The 19,063-nt window shown below is 36.8% G+C and overlaps 1 protein-coding gene across 2 annotated transcripts in view; it reads left to right on the top strand.

Moving 5' to 3' along the window:
- Positions 1 to 19,063, top strand: part of LOC131061086 (AUGMIN subunit 3) — a 242,100-nt gene that overhangs the window by 156,353 nt on the left and 66,684 nt on the right. The gene's annotated exons all lie outside the window — the stretch shown is intronic.

Genomic DNA, 19,063 nt, shown 5'->3' with positions numbered 1-19,063 from the left:
TGAGTTCATACGTCATCTATGCGTTGATCAGAAGTGTTGAGTACGCAGGACTACCTCACAGAGGAATGATTGGAAGAGGACCCGGCGAGGTCAGAGCTTGTGAATCCTATACCTACTTGCATCATCCGCCAGGGAAAAATTACAAGTTAGTCAATGATACTTTCACGATGAACATCACAAGGACGTTGCAAGGAGGGATCCACAACAGATTATCTCAGGATGCCCAGGAATTCATCAAGAGGTACGGTGCTTGGTTCATTCAGTTTCCCAAGTTCACTTACATTAGAGTGCATGGATGTCCTTTACCTCCATACATGTTGCCGAGGTACCCGACAGACAGAATTGTGTTACTTGAGGTAACAAGGCAGTTGGCAGCATATGTGAAGGCGTTCAGACACAGACATCAGAATGGAGTTCAGGTACCTATTATTTTGGGTAATTCTGCTCCTGATTGATAGAACAAAGGAACTTGAACCTACTTGGGACGCAGCTCTTCTAGATGCATTCGATCAGGTCATCCACTTAGAAGAGAGTATCAAGAATCTTCCCGAGATTCCAATCACAGAAATCGAAGGAATCGTGACAAAATTCATTGCATATGCTAAGAAAGAGAATTGGAAAGGGAATAAGATTCTAGATGAAAGGTTGTTACAGATGACATGACATCTTATTTCTCATTGGTTGATACCTCCTAGATTTTTGTGCCAAATTTAATATTTGGCTATGCATTTAATATTGTTCAGTAAAAAGGAGGTCATTTGTAACAAACCCTAATTAGGGTTTAGGTGTCATGATCTTGTCCATTGATTTATTTTCAATCTGGACCTTTCATTGTAATTGGGGATGCTATTTATACCCCCATTTTTCATTTCATTTGATAATAGTGTAATAGTCAATAGTCGAATAGTCAGATAAGAGTGAAATAGAGAGATTAGAGTTAGAAGCAATTTTTATTTTGTAGCAAGATTGAGTCTTGAAGAGAGAAATTCAAGCAATTGTTGTATATGATGACTTGGAAATCAATAAAATATTGAAGTTATGGTGTTTTGTTGCAAATTTCTTAAGTTATCTTCATGGTTGTTGGATGTACTTGAATCACGCTCAATCAAAGTAGTTTGTTAATTTGAAAGACTAAGTGTGAGATTTGATATTTGGTGGGATTCGCAATCCAAACCACTAGCTTCTTGCTGATTGTAGGAACGCCTTGCGTGGTCGACTGGAGAACATTTTGAGTCCTTAACCTTGAAGCATTTTCGTATCTAGGATATGTACCTTCGTAGTAGTGTCCTTGGTCTTTGATGCATTGAACATCATTATTACCTTAGAAGATCGCACTAATTTCAATTGAGTTGTTATCTTATGGCAAAATTGAAGTTGGTTGAGTCTTGCCAAATCTCATTCATGCTAAGTCGTTCATAGGGTTAGGCTAGGTTAGACTTCCTTAAACCCTGTCCTTTTGCCATTTTTTGAAAGTTCCTTTTAGTTTAGTAGAATCTTCGAGCCTTTGGAATCTGTAAGACGCCTTGGAGGAAACAGCAAATCACATCATACCATTAAAAAGCTTGTCCACACGTGGAGACCCCACTAAAAGAACCTTGGAGTCCATCTAACTGATCCTTTTTGCAGATCTTCAGCAGTTAGAGACTATTTTCTCAAGAGAGGATAAGATGCCTGTCGGTATTTTATTCTGTGTATGATTGTGTATAAAACACACGTCAACAGAATTGGCGCTAGAAGGAGGGCTCTTTAGTTTCCGAAGTTCGAAGTCCGAAGATTTTGAAAAGAGTAATACATTGCAAGTATGATCATGAAGTACAATGGTGTTGCCGAATGAAGGATTGAATCAAGTAGTGCAACCCAATTTGCAAGTAGGCAATACCCAAGAGGACATCATTTCCGAATTGAATCAAGTAGCTTGGAACGCAAGGAGAAGTCAAGACGAATATAACAGAGTCAGGATCATCTTGGAGCAAGAGGAAGATAGGGCCGAAGGACATCAAAGGGTCATAGCTCGAAATCTTCGCAACCAAAGGAACCCACAATAATCCTTGCAAAACTTCACGCTGGATCGCATTGGTTCTTTCTCGCCCGAGAAACATCAAAGGTTGTTGAGGTCCACACCAGGCGTCAAGGATCTAAGTGAACTTCAGTTTACTTCCAAAGCAAAGCGAGCTAAAAGAGAAGATACTCCCAAAGAATTCGAACTAAGATTGGAAGGATCTCCTGAGTCATCACAAGTTCTTCAGGAGCAAGTACAAGCGGCGATCCAATCTAGTATCCAGGCAATTTCACAAACAAAGAGTCAAGCTAGTTCATCAAGTTCAGCTTCAAAGAGTACAATGGCTCAACGTGCTCCACCTCCACCTCCTCCTCCTCATATACTTAATGGTGCGACTTGGCTAGTCAACAATCTATCACCGTTGGAATTTGCGATTTATCATGATATGCCGAAGAATCCAGAGCACTTTTGTTCCAAGTTCAATGTCAGTGATTTCCATCGCACCGCGGAAGATCACATCAAGATGTTCGAGGACCTTCTTCGTAACAGACAAATTGAATATGGAGATGTGGCATGTAGGCTTTTTCCTTACTCATTGGGAGAAGAGGCATACTTTTGGTTTATTCACTTGCCTACAGGGTCCATTAGGACTTGGGACGCGATGAAGGACGCATTCATTGCTAAATTTGGCATCCCAACTACACCAGCAGAGTTATACAGACAATTTGTTGAAGTTCGAAGGAGAGAGCATGAACCTATTACTTCCTTCAACAACAGATTTCACCGCGCATACACAATGTTACGTGCTCCTTATCTTATTGCAGATCCAAGGGAAATTTACTATGGAGCCTTAGATCATCTCACAGCTATGTTCGTAAGGACGCACCCGACTCCGAATGATCTAAATGCGGCCTATGCAAAGGCTATTGAAGTAAGTAAGCACATGGGACAAAATATCACTGGACCGCTACTACATATGGGACCCGTCGCAGCACCAAACCAGATGCAGGCAGTTGGCACGGCCTTGGCCAACCAAACTCCGGTCATGAATCCAATTCCGCAAGCGACCTATCCAAGCGTACAGCCGGCGAATCAGTTGGTCCTTCACCCAGGAGCTCCAATTTCTCAAGCCCCACCCGCACAACCTGTGTACCTGCAAAATGCCACAAGCTCATCAAGGACACAAGAAGAGAAAGATGAAATGAAAGAGTTGATTGAGCAAGTCAAGAGGCTATCAACCGAGGTAACTCACCTGAGGAACCAGAATAACCAACTCCAAAGCATGCAGAGGGCCAACCATGGCCAACACACGAACAATCAGAATTTCCAAGGAAATAATAATCAAGGATTTAGAAACAACTATCAAGGAAATAACAATCCAGGCTTCCAAAGAAGACCATGGAATACAGCTCCAAACAATGGAAATGTGGTGACGCCTTTGGACAATCCACCAAATGCGCAAAGTCAAGAGAACCCCTCTTCAAGCAAAGTGTTTTTAGCTGAGGCAGCCTTGTCCAGTTGGTGCAGACTCCACAACACAAACCAACATTCCGAGTTGCAGTGTCCTGAATTCAAAATTACAGCCGACATTTTCCAACAAGAGATGCGTACTACTAATCCACCTGAAAATCCTCCCACCACAGGGTACGAAATTGTTCCAACCACGCAGTATGGTCAAGCCATGATCGTTGAAACCTGCAAATATTCACAAGAAGAAATTAGTCAAGTGCAAAATGGGAAATTTCCTCCAGAATCGGCCAATGGACCGATGGTACCACCAGGATCCCAGTTTCTGCCAGCATCTGCAAATGGACCTGTCGAGGATTCAGAATACTATTTCCCACCATTAAACGACAGTGTCCTAGTAGAGGGGATAAAGGAAGTATTTCATCAATCGTCAGGAGGAGTGAACCAAAGAGTTTATCACAGGAATCAAAAGAATCCTGAACCACTAACTACGTCGATTCCTCCAAACAATTTCTCAACTCCGCCAGATCCCCAAGCCAGCAATGTTCCAGAGTACCCGCAGCACCTTCAAGAATACAGACAAAGAAATATTTCACCTCCCGCGGGAAACGAAATGAAAAGATTGGCCGCCTTGGTATTGGATGAACTCAAGAAAGTCAAGATAAGCCTTCCACTCTATGAATTGCTTAAGGTGTCAGAAATTAAAGATACGGTGATCAATAGTTTAAGTGAATCTAGTACAACAAGGTCAAATGTCCAAGCCACTATCAATGTGACTCAAGAGGAGGCCGATTCTCAAGAACAACCCGAACAAAATGAGTGCATGGTTCAAACTGTAACCTTCCCAGCTAAAAAGGAAGATATGTTGGAAGGAAAAGTATTACTCAAAAGAGGCGAAACAAAGAAAGCTCAGCCTATAGTCAAAGAGAACCTCACTACTAACTTGGTTCTTCCCGAAAAGGAAGTCGCAATCAAGAAAGATATAGTCAAGAAAGGAAAATCTACAAGCAAAGCCAGTCATTCGAAAGAGGAGAGCTCAACGAAGGATGACCATTCAAAGATTAACCAAGTCAAACATCAAGAATCAAGTGAGGAAAACTCAGTCCCTTCTCGAGGAAAGGACGAACCGGCCCCATTCCTACTATCAGTTAGAATATTTGGAAAATTACTCCACAATTGCCTTTATGATTCCGGAGCCTCAAGCAATGTCATGCCCCTGGCTGTTTGTCAAAGACTTGGAATAACTCCCGCTCCTACCAAGAGAAAGGTCACTCAACTTGACAAGACAGAAGTTCCAGTCATGGGAGAATTGAACAACATTCACATGCAATTGGCCGCAGACCCAAGGGTCCAGAATTTTATAGATATATCAGTAGTGGATATTCCAGATTCATATGGAATGCTCCTAAGTCGAGATTGGTCGCGAAAATTGAATGGATATGTATCGACCGATTTCGCACACATGTGGCTACCATGGAGAGGAGTTCCGAACCAGATTAAAATTGATAGCACTCCAAGGTTGAGGTTGATGATAACTGAATATCGGGAAGACAATGAAGTCCTATTTTTAGAGTCCGATCTAGGAACGTACAAGCCCAAAGTGGAGGAAGTCTTGATGATACAAGATGTACAAGATGAAGACACCCAGCAAGAGGTCATAGAATCGACGGAGATAGTCATTGAAAGCGATCAAGGATCCGACCAAGAGGATGAAGGGATGTTTGAAAACTTCAGGAGGTTCGTACAAAGAAACATCCAGCAAAGTGTGCAACTTGGCAACCTAACATCCGTCCGAGATTTGCTTCTTCCGAATTGGTGTAGAATTCACAATGCCGTCCACTCAGAATTATCTTGTGCTTTATGCCAGACCGCATTGGAGCAAGTAAACAAAAGAGTCCCGCAGATACTAATTATAGGAGAAACTCAAGATTCAGAGAATGAAAGCTCTACAGACACCGAGAGTTCTATGGAAGATGAAGCTTTGTCCGACACATCAAATGAGAGTCGCGAAAGTCCAGAAACAGACAATCAAGAAAATCAGATATGGACATTAAGGTTCGACGGATCTAAGTCCAAACAAGGATCTGGAGCTGGATATGAATTGATTAGTCCTAAGGGAGAAACATACCTTGCCGCTCACAGATTGCAGTTCCCTTGCACTAACAATGTAGCAGAATATGAATCTTTGGTTCATGGATTACTGTTAGCCATCCAAAAAGGGGCAAAGATACTGCAAGTATATGGATACTCAGAAATCGCAATAAGGCAAATCAGGAAGCAATATGTTTGCCATGACAAAAGACTAACCAAGTACAGAAATCGAGTCTGGGATCTAATTGAAAGTTTTGATGCTTTCAATATCCATTCAATTTATAGACATCAGAATCAAGTGGCCAATTCACTTGCACAGGCCGCAAGTTCATTGATTCCATTAGCAATGGAAGGATTAAAGAAGTTTACAATCGAGTTAATATCAGTTCCTTCAGTCCCAGACAACATTACCAATTTTCAAGTGTTCGAGGATGACAAGCACATTCTAGACTTCCTAACCAGCACGGACGTCTTCTTAACACAGATCATAGATGAAGATGAAGTAGGTGAAGCTGAGTTCGATGCCGAAGGAGTCCTGAACTTAAAGACAAACACTATTCCGAAAGGAATGGTTGAATTAGAAAGGATTTTTGATCCTGACAAGTTGAAAGAAAAGAAAAATCACAATGTAGAAGGCAATATGTGTGACACGATTAATCTAGGTGATGAGACACAAGTTAAGAATGTTTTCATTGGAAAGTCCTGCACAGCGACTGAAAGAGATGGAATCCTGAAAAACATGAGGGACTTCCTAGATGTCATCGCATGGAGCTATGAAGATCTCAAGACCTACGACACTGCAATTATCACTCACACAATCCCGTTGAAGCCAGGAAGCAAGCCATTCAGGCAAAGACAAAGACCCGTCAATCCTTTGTTGGAACCACTGATATACCAAGAAGTGAAGAAGTTCGAAAAATAGGAGATGGTGGAAAATCATTAAAAATCTCCTCTAGGGCAAGGAAAGTTCGAAAAACTTCAAGAAAATTCTTCATGGATCAAATTTTTCTCTCTTCGGGGGTTTCTCACCAAGTGGCAATCGGGTCATCGCATGTTGAGTCAATGGAGCATCTTTTTGCATGCAGCCTTTGTGTGAAGGTATAGTGGCGCATTTATTGTTGAAATATTTGACCATGGTGGCGGCTAATTCATTGCATGGCAGTCGTCGTACTTAATGCAGTGGTGGAGCATCTTTCGCCTGTAGCTATCGTATTTAGGAGACGATGGAGCATTTATTACACATTGGGCAAATTTGAAAGAAGTGGTGCATTTAATGCACAATGGATGCCATTTTGGGCACACAAAATTAATTGTATATGGATGGGTGATTAATTGTTGATTCCCACCTTGTTGCATCATGTGTGGGTAATCTTTTTGGGAAAACCCTAATTAGGGTTTAAATGTGTCCTCAAGGTATGAAGCCTATAGAAAGGGGTGACCCTCTTGATTTGTAAGAGAGGGAGACTTGTATGAAATTTTTACGATAAGTTTTGAGATAATACCTGTGAAACATTGTTCCCTGATGGTGTTGTTGTCCTCATTTTTGTTTTAAAAAATGAAGGACCATTACATGAAATTTTTGTGAAAAAATGAAAATTTTACTCTATGACACGCTTCTTGAGGCAGAATTTCGACTAATCCTTGGACTGGCTTAATCCTCAGTCCATCCTCGAACCATGTTTCGAATTTCGTCGCATTCTGGTTTCGTTTGCTATGGCTTTCCTTCAATTTCGGGTTTTTTCTCCTTGACTGCAAGTGGGAAATTTCTCTTGAATTGCAAGTTTTAATGATTTCCATTGTTTTGGTCTTTGTAGGGAAATTTTTGGCTAATTATAAGTGCACTTTATTGAAAAATAAGAACTTGTAATTTGCTTTTTATTTCCCTTTGATGTTTTTTGGCTTTTTAAGTTAAAATAAGGATTTTTTGGATAAGATACAAGTAAACTTGTAATTCTTTTCTAAAACCCCTAGTTTAATGTCTTTTGCTTGTAATAGGGATTTTAAACCTCTATTACATATGTGCAAGTTATGAAAACTTGTAGGGATTTTATTTTCCCTTTACAAGTAATTTGTAACTTGCACATCTCTCTCCAAAACCCGATTTTGCCTAGAATTGAAATAAAGTGACATTTTAAACTTGCTATTTTGCGCAAAAAACCCAATTTTCTCCATAAAGTGCAAATTGGGGAATTTTAAACTTGTAATTACATTTTTAAAACCCGATTTTGCCTTGTTGATGGAAAGTGAAATTTTAAACTTGCAATTGGATTTTTAAAACCCGATTTTGCCTTGTTGAGAGAAAAGTAACATTTTAAACTTGTTGTTTGCTCTCAAAAACCCGATTTTCCTTATTGCATGCAATTTTAAACTTGTTCTTTTCTAAAAACCTGACCAGCAATATTGGAGGATTTTGTTGTAGATTTCCAACGATTTTTGTGGAGAAATTCAAGGAGGAAGGCGTTTTGGATTCCTTGCTATTTTCATGCATTTTCCAACTCTCTACATGCCATTTGGAAGACATTATCGCTGCTTTTATGGGGTTTTAACAGCAAAAACGTTTTTTGCCAAAACCACGATTTTCTTTCCCAAGTTGCCACATTTTCATCTCTCCTTTACACGTTTTTGCTTATTATGCTAAGGTGTTGGGGTTTGATGGAGGATTGATCACTTCTCGTGCCATTAAGTTTGCATTTGGTGCCACGTGTTGCTGCCCAAGGCGTTTTGGTAAAACGTGGCTAGGGTTTTGGAGTGCGGTTAATTTCTTTTTAAGAGTTCTCCTTCCTTCTTTCAAAGATTGATCATCTTTTTGAAGAGGCATTTTCAGTTTGAAGCAAGGTTTGATTTCTTTTCTTTCTTTGTTTCATTTTCTTGTTTTTTTGTCTTCTTGTTTTTCCTTTCTGGTTGTAAATTTGTATATGATTATTTTGCCCCAAAAATCGGTTAAAAGAATTTAATTGTTCTTCCCTTACGGTTAAAAGAATTTAATTGTTCTTCCCTTACGGTTAATTTCTTTTTAAGAGTTCTCCTTCCTTCTTTCAAAGATTGATCATCTTTTTGAAGAGGCATTTTCAGTTTGAAGCAAGGTTTGATTTCTTTTCTTTCTTTGTTTCATTTTCTTGTTTTTTTGTCTTCTTGTTTTTCCTTTCTGGTTGTAAATTTGTATATGATTATTTTGCCCCAAAAATCGGTTAAAAGAATTTAATTGTTCTTCCCTTACGGTTAAAAGAATTTAATTGTTCTTCCCTTACGGTTAAAATAATTGTTCTTCCCTGACGGTTAAAAGAATTTAACCATCTTTGGTTGAAATTCCAAGTTGCGAAGAAAAAAAATACCCATTCTTTCAAAATCGGGTTTTTAGAACCGGATTACATGTTGAAAGTTCTTCCCATTTTCTTGAAGACGATCTTCCCAAAATCTTTTCATTTTCACTCATATTCATTTCCATCATCCATACATAGCATTTCATCCACTCATTTCACACCTTCATTCATTTTCCCCATTTAAAGTGTACCCACGGTCAGCCATCCAGAACCCGAAATTGGTCCAAAATGCACTCAAAAAACACTTGAAAATGAGTTCTAAAGGTGCAATTACAAGTGCAAACTTGTAGTTACCCATTACACATATGAAGTTGCATGTTTGTTTTCCACAATTGCAAGTTAATGCTTTTGTTTTTCCCACACATGTAATGCAACTTCCAAAACCCGAAATTCACTTGTGAGCCCATTTTTGCATCAATTTATCCCTTCCCTTGTCAGTTCGGTTTGCACACACGATCTACCAAATCAATGGATTAAGGCATGGGCCTTATTTTGCAAGAAGATTTCAAGAATGAAGGATGATACAAAGAAGAGATACAACAACAATTCATGGTTGAGAGCATAGAATGCTTTCAAGACAAAGATGGTCATGACATGAAAAGAGGAAGGCAACCCTTTCCCTCTTGAAAAGATAGTACTACCCCAAGCAAGAAGACAAGGATGCAAGTTCTCGTTCCGGTTCAAGATGTCTTTACCAATCCAGAATACTTCAACTTCTAGCATCTTGAAGCAACATGAAGATCATCATAGACAAAGGATGATGCAGTTAGAGTCGCGTCTTTGGACACATGGAATAGTTTTAGTTATGCATTTGTAATTTTGTTTTGACAAGTTACATGTAAAAAATGTTGATACATGATAGCCTTGGTAAGATAAATGATTGAACGAGAGATAAATGAAGTCTCTCATTCAATCATCTATCTCATCGATAGACTGTGAATAGACTTCATTTATCATTCCTTTGTCTGATGATTATTATAATTACTCTTCTATATGTTATTGCATTTTCGGTTTTTCTTATACCAATAATGATGATCGTACGCATGATCATTGAAACTTATGTTGATATTCACATATACGATCTTGTTGTGATCGTATTCCTCGATTTGTATATATATAACCTTGCAAACAAATCCCGATTAATATCGGGTTCTTAACCAATGCTTAAATACCGATTAGCATCAGTTATAAATCGTAATGCACAAACACCGATTAGTATCAGTTGTATTTATTAAATGCATTCACACCGATTGGTATCAGTTAAATACGATTATGGTTTTGAAAAGGCACGATCAAGTAATATCTTGATCAGCCATGTCTAATAGACATGACCGGTCAAGGTATTACTTGATCCCCTTTGCTTGCATGTATATATACCGATCGGTGAATCTTGGAAGATCATCAAAATTTATTAATGGTCTCTCTCCATTTGCAACATACAATATAATAATCAGATTTATTATATAGTGAATTGACAATTACATGAAAAATACAATAAGATTATATATCTTGCTCATTGAATAGAAAATTGAAAACATTTACAAAAAATAACTTTGTAATTGCGAGTTAACTCATTACTTGCACTTTTGTAATTACATGTAAAGCAACTACAAGTTGTGTTCAATTGGGACTGTAGTTGGAATAAGTCATAGCTAGTTATTGAATAAGTCTTGGTGGTTGAAAGAATCTCTCAAGTTTGTTAGGATCCTCCCACCTTTTTCTCAAGGTTCCTCTTTTATAAATATTTGAGGGGTCTATTGTAATCTTTATCTTTTGGAAAGCAAGCAAAAACTTTGCCAAATTTATAGCAAAGAAGTCTTTGAGCTTTCATGTGTAAATTCAAGAATTGAAAGGAATAGAAGGAAATTGCTCAAGCTTTGAGTCTTTGTGCTACATATTTGAGTTTGTGTTCTATATTATCTTTCGTGCAAGTGTTTCTTCAAAGAACTTAATCGAACTTGATTTGCAGTCTCTGTGCTGCAATTATTTGAGGTTAATATAGATTAAAATAAATATTCTGTTGAGAGAAGTTGCAAGTCTTTGTGCTTTCACTTGTTCTTAAGAGGATTTAAGAGCAGATTTTGTGAGAAATAGCTGTGAGTCTTTGAGCTTATACTACTTCCGATTGTTTTATGTAGAAAAGAATAAGATATTGCAGTCTTTGAGCTGTTATAATTTGTTCTTGATAGCATTAGTATAGAAAAGGGTAGATAGGACTTCACATAATCAAGTCTTTGAGCTTGATATTGCTGCCCCGTCGCGAAGGAAGTGACGGAAATCTTTGAGCTTTCAGGAAACTTCATTTCCTTTCTCTCATTTCATTTCGAAAGTTGTTACTGCTGTTTTATATCAAATCACTATCACTTTTCTGTGAAGAGAAAAGTATATTGTCTTTCTTGAAAGAAGAAGAAAGATTGTTGTCCCATCCTATTTTATTTTCAAAGTTGTAGTTAGATAGGGGTAGCCTTCCCTTAATTAGGAGAGGTTTACTAACACACTGTGATTGAAACCACAATTTTGTATATTTCCCCAAGTGTACAAAATTTTCAACCAACAGGTGTCCACTTAAGTTATTTTTTCAAGATTGCATGGTTTCACCTTCCTCACTTAGAGTAGAACTTTATTTTCTCAGTTGTTAGATAAAGTGCTTTGGTTTCAATGGAGAATGTAATGGCGTTTGATGAATTCCCATGGTTCATACATTTTGCATCTTGCTGATTGTAAGTTGTAGTGTAAACTTAACCTGAACCCCCAAATTTATGCTGAGTTTGATTGTGCATAGTCGTTTGGATTGTGCCGTGTTGGGTATTCAAATGCACTTTCTCAATGTGAAAATCCTTCAACATCCTCAGAAGATTGCACCGGTTCTTGCGGAGTTGTAGTTAAACTTGGCGAAGCAGAGCTTGGTTTATTTGGAATTTGTCCACCAGAGCACTATTCATTGATATCATTGCCCTTAGGAGTAGATTTAGATCCTTCTAAACCCTTTCCCTTTTATTTTCAGTTCATTTTAGCTCGTTCGAAGTAGAAGCATTGCGGAATTACCATATCCGATGATGGAGTTCCAGCCACAACAAAGAAGTGAAAGAATGATCCAAACGTAAGGCCCTTAGGATTACCAGTAAACGCATCGGCCGACTGAGTCACGTCCGTGCATGAAGGAACCTTGGAGTTAGCTATTTGATCTTTTTTGGAATCTTAGCACATGGCCTAACTTTGATCAAGAGAGAGTAAGGTGACTATTGGTAACTTTATTCTGTGTTAGACGCTGTCCTAAAAAACACGTCAACAGGACCCATAATGCATCTTATATTGCATATTTTTCCTACCTAAGGTGCACTTAAGGTGGTATGTTGGAGTAAATAGTTATGCCTATTTACGTTTATTTAAGTTTCACTTAGGTAACTAGCATTTAATTGGGTAGTTGAGTAGTTGTTGACTCTACCTACTCTCCTTTCAGATTGAGACACTTGTCAATATCTTGTCCTCTCTTCTCCTACACTCTTGCCTTTATAAGAAAGGCTATTGTATATTTGTACTCACGTCTCATCTCAATACATTCTCCTTTTCTGGTGGAATAGCATCTGTTGTTGCTTCTCTCTTGTGTGTGAAGGATGATTTGCAGATTGGTTCATGGGGTTGGGTGCAACTGCAAACCCTAACAATACATTTGTTTGTGAATTATTAGAAATGAAGCATATCTCCTTTAACAAATCTTGTACACTATCAGAAAATAGTCTTGTTATCTAGTCCTAATACGTAGAAGAACGTTTGCTAGCTCTTAAAAAAAAGAGAACTCTTCTCGCTCCCTCAAAAAGATTTATCTTGATGGGGAGCTAACGAGACTTTGGGTGGAGGAGCTTTAGAAAGATTATATCCGAGTTGTAGGTACCAAGATAGAGAACGAGTGGGTTGTTTCTGGAGACTGTGTACAAGACTCTAGCTGGTGAAGCTTTAGAAAGCCAATTACTATGTTGTAGCTAATAGGAAAGGGAACATGTGAGATGTACTTGTAATATCCCTTGTTTAAGTAAACAGTGACTAATGGCTTGAAGACAAGAAATAGTAATACAATTGCCCAAAAAATGAGTAATTTCTGAAATAGCTCCTCGCGATTAACAAAGGAAGCATAGGTAATAATTTAATATAGGCTATCCATCGAACAAAGGAACTAGTACTTCATTCAAGAAATAATATTTCAACAACATATTATATTTAAATGAATTAACGATGTTGGTGTTGGTTAAGTGATTAGTCACCAAAGCACTTGTCATCTCCCCTCCTTGATCATTATATATATCTCAAATGTAGCGATTATTATTATTAATTATTATTAATTACCAATAAATGAGTATTTAAAATTTATTTATTAAACATTATTATTTAATCAATATTTATTACTAATATTCTTGAAAATAAAACCAATTAATATTATATTATTATAAACATAATCTATACATCATAAATTATAAACGTAATTTACATATTCTTAATTGTAAACACAAATTATATATTTAAAACAATAAATATATAATTTATATATTTATGAAAGACAGAGAATTAATCCGTAATAACAATATATTTCTATATATTATATAACAATAATGTGTTGGAAATTCCCTAAGCGACCATGAGCATTACAACTGCTGAAGAAAGCCGACTCTCCTCATTTTAGCCACTTACAAACATGGTTCGCTTTTAACAACGATTGCGTGAGTGCCAATAACGTGTTAAGGATACAACATCGAGTATAATCCATTAAGTCAATGGACTAGTCATCCAAACGATTTATTAAAGCAAAGGGAAAGACAGTGGTTAAGGCTCAGGAGAAGACGCCACCTTTCAAGGAAAAGGTCTACTTGAAGGACACGACCTTCCAGCAAGAATATAAGTCTATAAGAATACGGGAAGAGAAATGGCTCGAGGGCATACACCTAATATAACCATATAATCATATAAGGATATCATCTGCAATCATGGAATAGATGAGAAATAATTAAATATAGTCTATGCTCATAAAAGGAGGAGAAATGACTATTTGTATTTTATTCTAGCAGATCGCTCAAAAGGAGAATATGGCAGTAACAGGCAGTAACATCCTAATTATCGGGGATATGCATAGGAGAGGTGTTTAGTATGTATGCTTAATATAAGAAGCTTGATAATATTCTTATGCAGAATTTAGTAGTAATATTAATAATATTAGTATAGACTGCAATATGTAATGGCAGTCATTTTTGATTCCGACACATGTCAGATCTGTCTGCTCTTACAGCCACTAAATATAGTTAGTGCTTTTAGGCAGTGGTAGAATTAATGGGTTATTAGATAACACATAAATTATTGGTAATATTGTTTAACTCGTCTACTTATTTATGTATATATCTATTCAAATCTAAATAAGGAATAATATAAGGATTGTAAATATAGATATTGATAATAATAAATATTAATATTATAATAATTAATACAGTACTTCTAGAAATTAGTGATAATCCATATAACTAGTAATTAATAAATACGAAAATGATTTATAAAAGAATCAGAATAGGATTAATTATTTAGTATGGTAAGTTAGCAAGTACTTGATAGACTAAAGAAAGATAGAACATCACAGATTGGATTCATGTTAAGATAGACTTGACCATTAATCAAGTTATTTTAAGTCATAAGTACTTTGAAAATAGAGTAATTATGGTTAAAATTGACCAAACCCTAGTAGGGGACATTACAACACTCAAGGAGGAAGAGATGTGATGAGGATCTGAGTCATATGAAGAGACATAACTATTCGAAACATATCCATTCGATGAATATAAGGGAAGGATGAGTGGGAATTGTAGAGGGGATATGGAAGAATTGTTTTGAGATAATTACTTCATATTGAAGCGCTCAAAGAGCCTTGGATAGCCAAGCGGAGGTGGTGTCTATCCACTGTTTGCAAGGCCAAGGACATAGGAGTAGAAAGTAATCCAAGCAGAGAAGGCATTAAAAGATTGCATGCTTACAAGGACATAATTCAGGAAAAGCAATCAGATTCAGAATTAATAATCTTATATATACAAGTCGATCTTTTATTACTCATACACAAGGTTACAAAGATAAACCCAGACAGAACATCCAAGGATCTCGTTCTTTTCATACAATCAGGTTTATAACTATTCAAAGGCATGATCATAAGGTCATTATTCAGGAATGTTGGGAATTGTATTGTTAGTGCTCACATGGAATCGCGAAATAATAATTTAGAAGGGTTGTTGTAGTTTGTTATTAGATTAATGGTATGAATATGTTGAGTTGTGAAAACAACTCAATATGTTTAGGAAAATTGTTTATGGAGTTTCCTACAAAATAGTATATGAAAATCCTATATATATGTAATATTTATTGTATGACTATGGAACATAAGTAAGCAGCACGATTTTATCTTGTGTATTATTATTCTGCTTCTACTATTTTGCCTAAAATTACTATTAAGGAAAGGACGATCAGACTATTACAAGAATCAGAAGCAGATAAAAAACCCAGACATAACTGCAAGAGCTAGGTGCGATTTCTCAAGACATATCATTACTTGGTAAGGAGAAAGCGCTGCATTTATTTGTTAATTCATTTGCAACTCAGGGGTTCTGGCGCCATACTTCAAGTGGGGCGATTTCACTATTGAAGCCTTCAAAAATTCATGTGATAGTGTTAATTTTAAGCAATCAGATGTTAATTTAAGCAATTAGATTATAATCAGACTGTGAATAAACAGTAACAGCAATAAAACACAAAACACAAGACACCAATACCCTGGGAAAACCTCCCTCTTGGAGGTTAAAAACCCAGCCTTAAATATGATATGTATTATCTCAAATGTAGGCAATTACAATATAGCGAACTTATCTCAGATCGCTGTCCAAACAGCAAGTTGGCGAAGTAATGAAGGATGCAGCCCTGATCAATAACAGATGACCAAAGGAGGAGATCAACAGCAGATGTCTGAGATAGGCTGGAGCAGAATTGCACAAGGAGGGCCTTCAAGTTCGCTGAAGATCTTGACAACTTCGCCTAACAATATCCTTAACTGAATTCGCACACATGAAGAAGAGTTCGCTAATGTAGGAGAGCAGATTGTATTTGCAAAAGAATTGATGGTGAAATGACTTCATTTTGGTGTTGGTTTTATATCAACCTTTTGGCGGCGCCAATTGTCCTCAAGTCGGCTTGTATGTTTATTGAATTATATTATATTGTTATTGTAATTGCCTTCCACGTTACATTTGGGTCCAGCCCAATAACATATCTAATTGCTTTCCACGTTACAAGTGGGGCATTCTAAAATTGAACTTCAAAGTGAAATTTGCTAATTAAGTAGCAAAATACTGGAGGTTGGATGCACAGGAGGCCAAAGGACATTCAACAACCTCTCGTTAGTCACCAACGACAAGGCCGCTTATCAACTCTGGTGGTATTTCATTTTCTATTCTTTTTAGTATGGTGTGTGAATGTTGGAAAAATGATTGTATTGGAGAGCAGATGATTGTAGAGGTCCCCTGATTGTGATGATCCTTTGACTGCCATACTTCGTTGGAAGATGATCGTTCAATGAATACATTCATTGGCAATGGTGATCATGTGTAGCAAGATCTAGACAACAAGATCCAGATAGTAGTATGCAACTTAAATTGATTCACTTTTTAGTGTTTTTGGTTGTGTGAATAAGTGAAAATTTCACATTGTGGGGGGGAATAATAACCAATATTTCATTCCCATTTAGTGCCAAAATGACTAAAGTCAAGGGCAGCTTCCAGTGGCAATGGCGGTTGTCTATGTTGTTCGAGATCGAGTGGCAGTGATCGGTAACAGTGACTACAATAAAGAACATTATGTTCTTATGGAATGTAATGTGAAACCTTTTCTATTTTTGGGTTTTCAAATTAGTGATATGTATGGGTTTTTCTATATAATTTCCCTTATGTACAAGCATAGTGGCAAACAAAAGCACCAGAGTAAATCAGTTCATGTATCTTGAAAGGGTTTGTGGGAGGATCCAGAAAACCACACGAGATGGACAGTTGATGGGTTCCTGTTTATGTCCAGGTTTGTGGTAAGCCTGTGTGAACACCATGAAAGGTTGATGGGAGGTGGCTTTCGTTTTAAATCAAGATCATGAGCTACAAGTGTTGGGCTTACTGCAGATGGAAGGTGTGAGTTCTTACCATGTTCATTCTAAGAGGGGGAATGTTGGGAAATATATTGTTAGTGTTCACATGGAATCACAAAATAATAATTTAGAAGGGTTGTTGTAGTTTGTTATTAGATTAGTGGTATGAATATGTTGAGTTGTGAAAACAACTCAATATATTTAGGAAAATTGTTTATGGAGTTTCCTACAAAATAGTAAATGAAAATCCTATATATATGTAATATACATTGTATGACTATGGAAGATAATTAAGCAGCACGATTTTATCTTGTGTATTATTATTCTGCTTCTACTATTTTGCCTAAAATTACTATTAAGGAAAGGGCGATCAGACTGTTACAAGAATCAGAAGCAGATAAAAAACCTCTCAAATTGTGTGCAAATACATTTAGAAATAAAAAACTCAATCATTTTGATATTATGAACATTCATAGCACATGTAATAATTAGAAAGGAATACAATGATTCAGTATTCTTTATATACTTTTGGCAGATATTATATATCAGTTTGTAGTCGTCTTTGCACTAGGGAGATCATTGCTACACTCATCTAAGAAAGATTATTGCTAATCTATTTGAACTCACTTGGAATGATAGAAACTATATGAATCATTCTTTTACTTATATTGTTCCATTCAAGGCCTTAACACAACAATAGCCATTGACTCCTTTAGGCAAATAAGTTGGCAACATAGTTTATCCAATAATAGGCCAAACTTCTTGAAGAGAGCCCACAAGGGACATTACATTACTTGAATTGTACAATCATACCTCTTGATTGATCTAGAGTGGGCCCACTCTAATTATTAACATAAAGGGGTCCTTGGGTCTCAATAGATGGTGATGACTGCTTCATTACTTGTGGAATTACAACGGTGATATATAATCTTCTCCAATTACTTTTTGGGATGTTATTGCTTACCAAGTTCTCATCTTTCTCACTAATAACCTGATAACTTTGAACTAGCTTTCTCTTTAGTCATATGTTACTTTCGGATCTGAACATTTTTCTTGCGAGACTTGTAGATTTGGTGGTGTATGCTGTTCAAGATGAGTGGCTTCCCTAATTCGTGAGAACATCATGTCCAAAGTTTCATTGGTAGCTCTAGATGCATGTGCCTGTAGGTTCATAGAGGGCCACCTTGTCTTGGGGATGTCTTTATTGTTGTATGCTATTTTTGTTCCCCACCTAACGTTGTCTACATTCATCATTCACATTGATGGGAATGTAATGTCCCCAAATTGGGATTAACTTGTTTGTGCTCAAAATTAACAATTCCAAAAATATAATTTATTTTTAATAATAGCATAATAAAGTAAATTTATTTAATCATTAGTTACCTAAGAAATAATGAACAAAAACATAGATTAGTGAACAAGTATATTATATGAACGTTAATGTAACACCCCATTAAGGAACCCCAGAGAACAACAACAACCTAACTAAATAAATATAGCAATATTTTTTTAAGCATTTCTTATTACATAGTAACTCATTAAGAAATTAATAACACAAGTGGAAGATAATCATTCACCTAAACTTAAGTCCTTTTGCAGGTTCCCTAACGTCACTACCTATGCAATTCTCTAAACAATATCTAAGAATATGAAAACGATGATGCACTAATGATAGCTTTATGCAAAGTGAAAACATCCACATCTAATGCCAGGTTCATTTTAAAAGACCAATGAAACGTTCCTATGATAACCTTTAGCATAGAACATAATTAAAATTCATGCATGAGAGAGAGTAGTCGATACTAACGCCACACTACTTAAACATCTTTCAAAGATTACATAACTCCCAATTACATTAACTATTATTACACCAATCTCCCAAAGGAGTATCCAATATAAAATAATAATGTTACAAATTCAATGATATCCAAGATACATAACATCTGCTAAACATCACTAAATTATCTGGAACAAGAAATGAGAGAAACTACAAAATCCACCAATGCACACAAACAAGTCCACAGGTCCCTGATGGAG

This window comes from Cryptomeria japonica, chromosome 4 (assembly GCF_030272615.1).
Source record: "Cryptomeria japonica chromosome 4, Sugi_1.0, whole genome shotgun sequence".
Taxonomy (NCBI): Eukaryota; Viridiplantae; Streptophyta; class Pinopsida; order Cupressales; family Cupressaceae; genus Cryptomeria; species Cryptomeria japonica.
The sequence above is the reverse complement of the archived record's forward strand: the minus strand, read 5'-3'. Positions and strand labels throughout refer to the sequence as shown.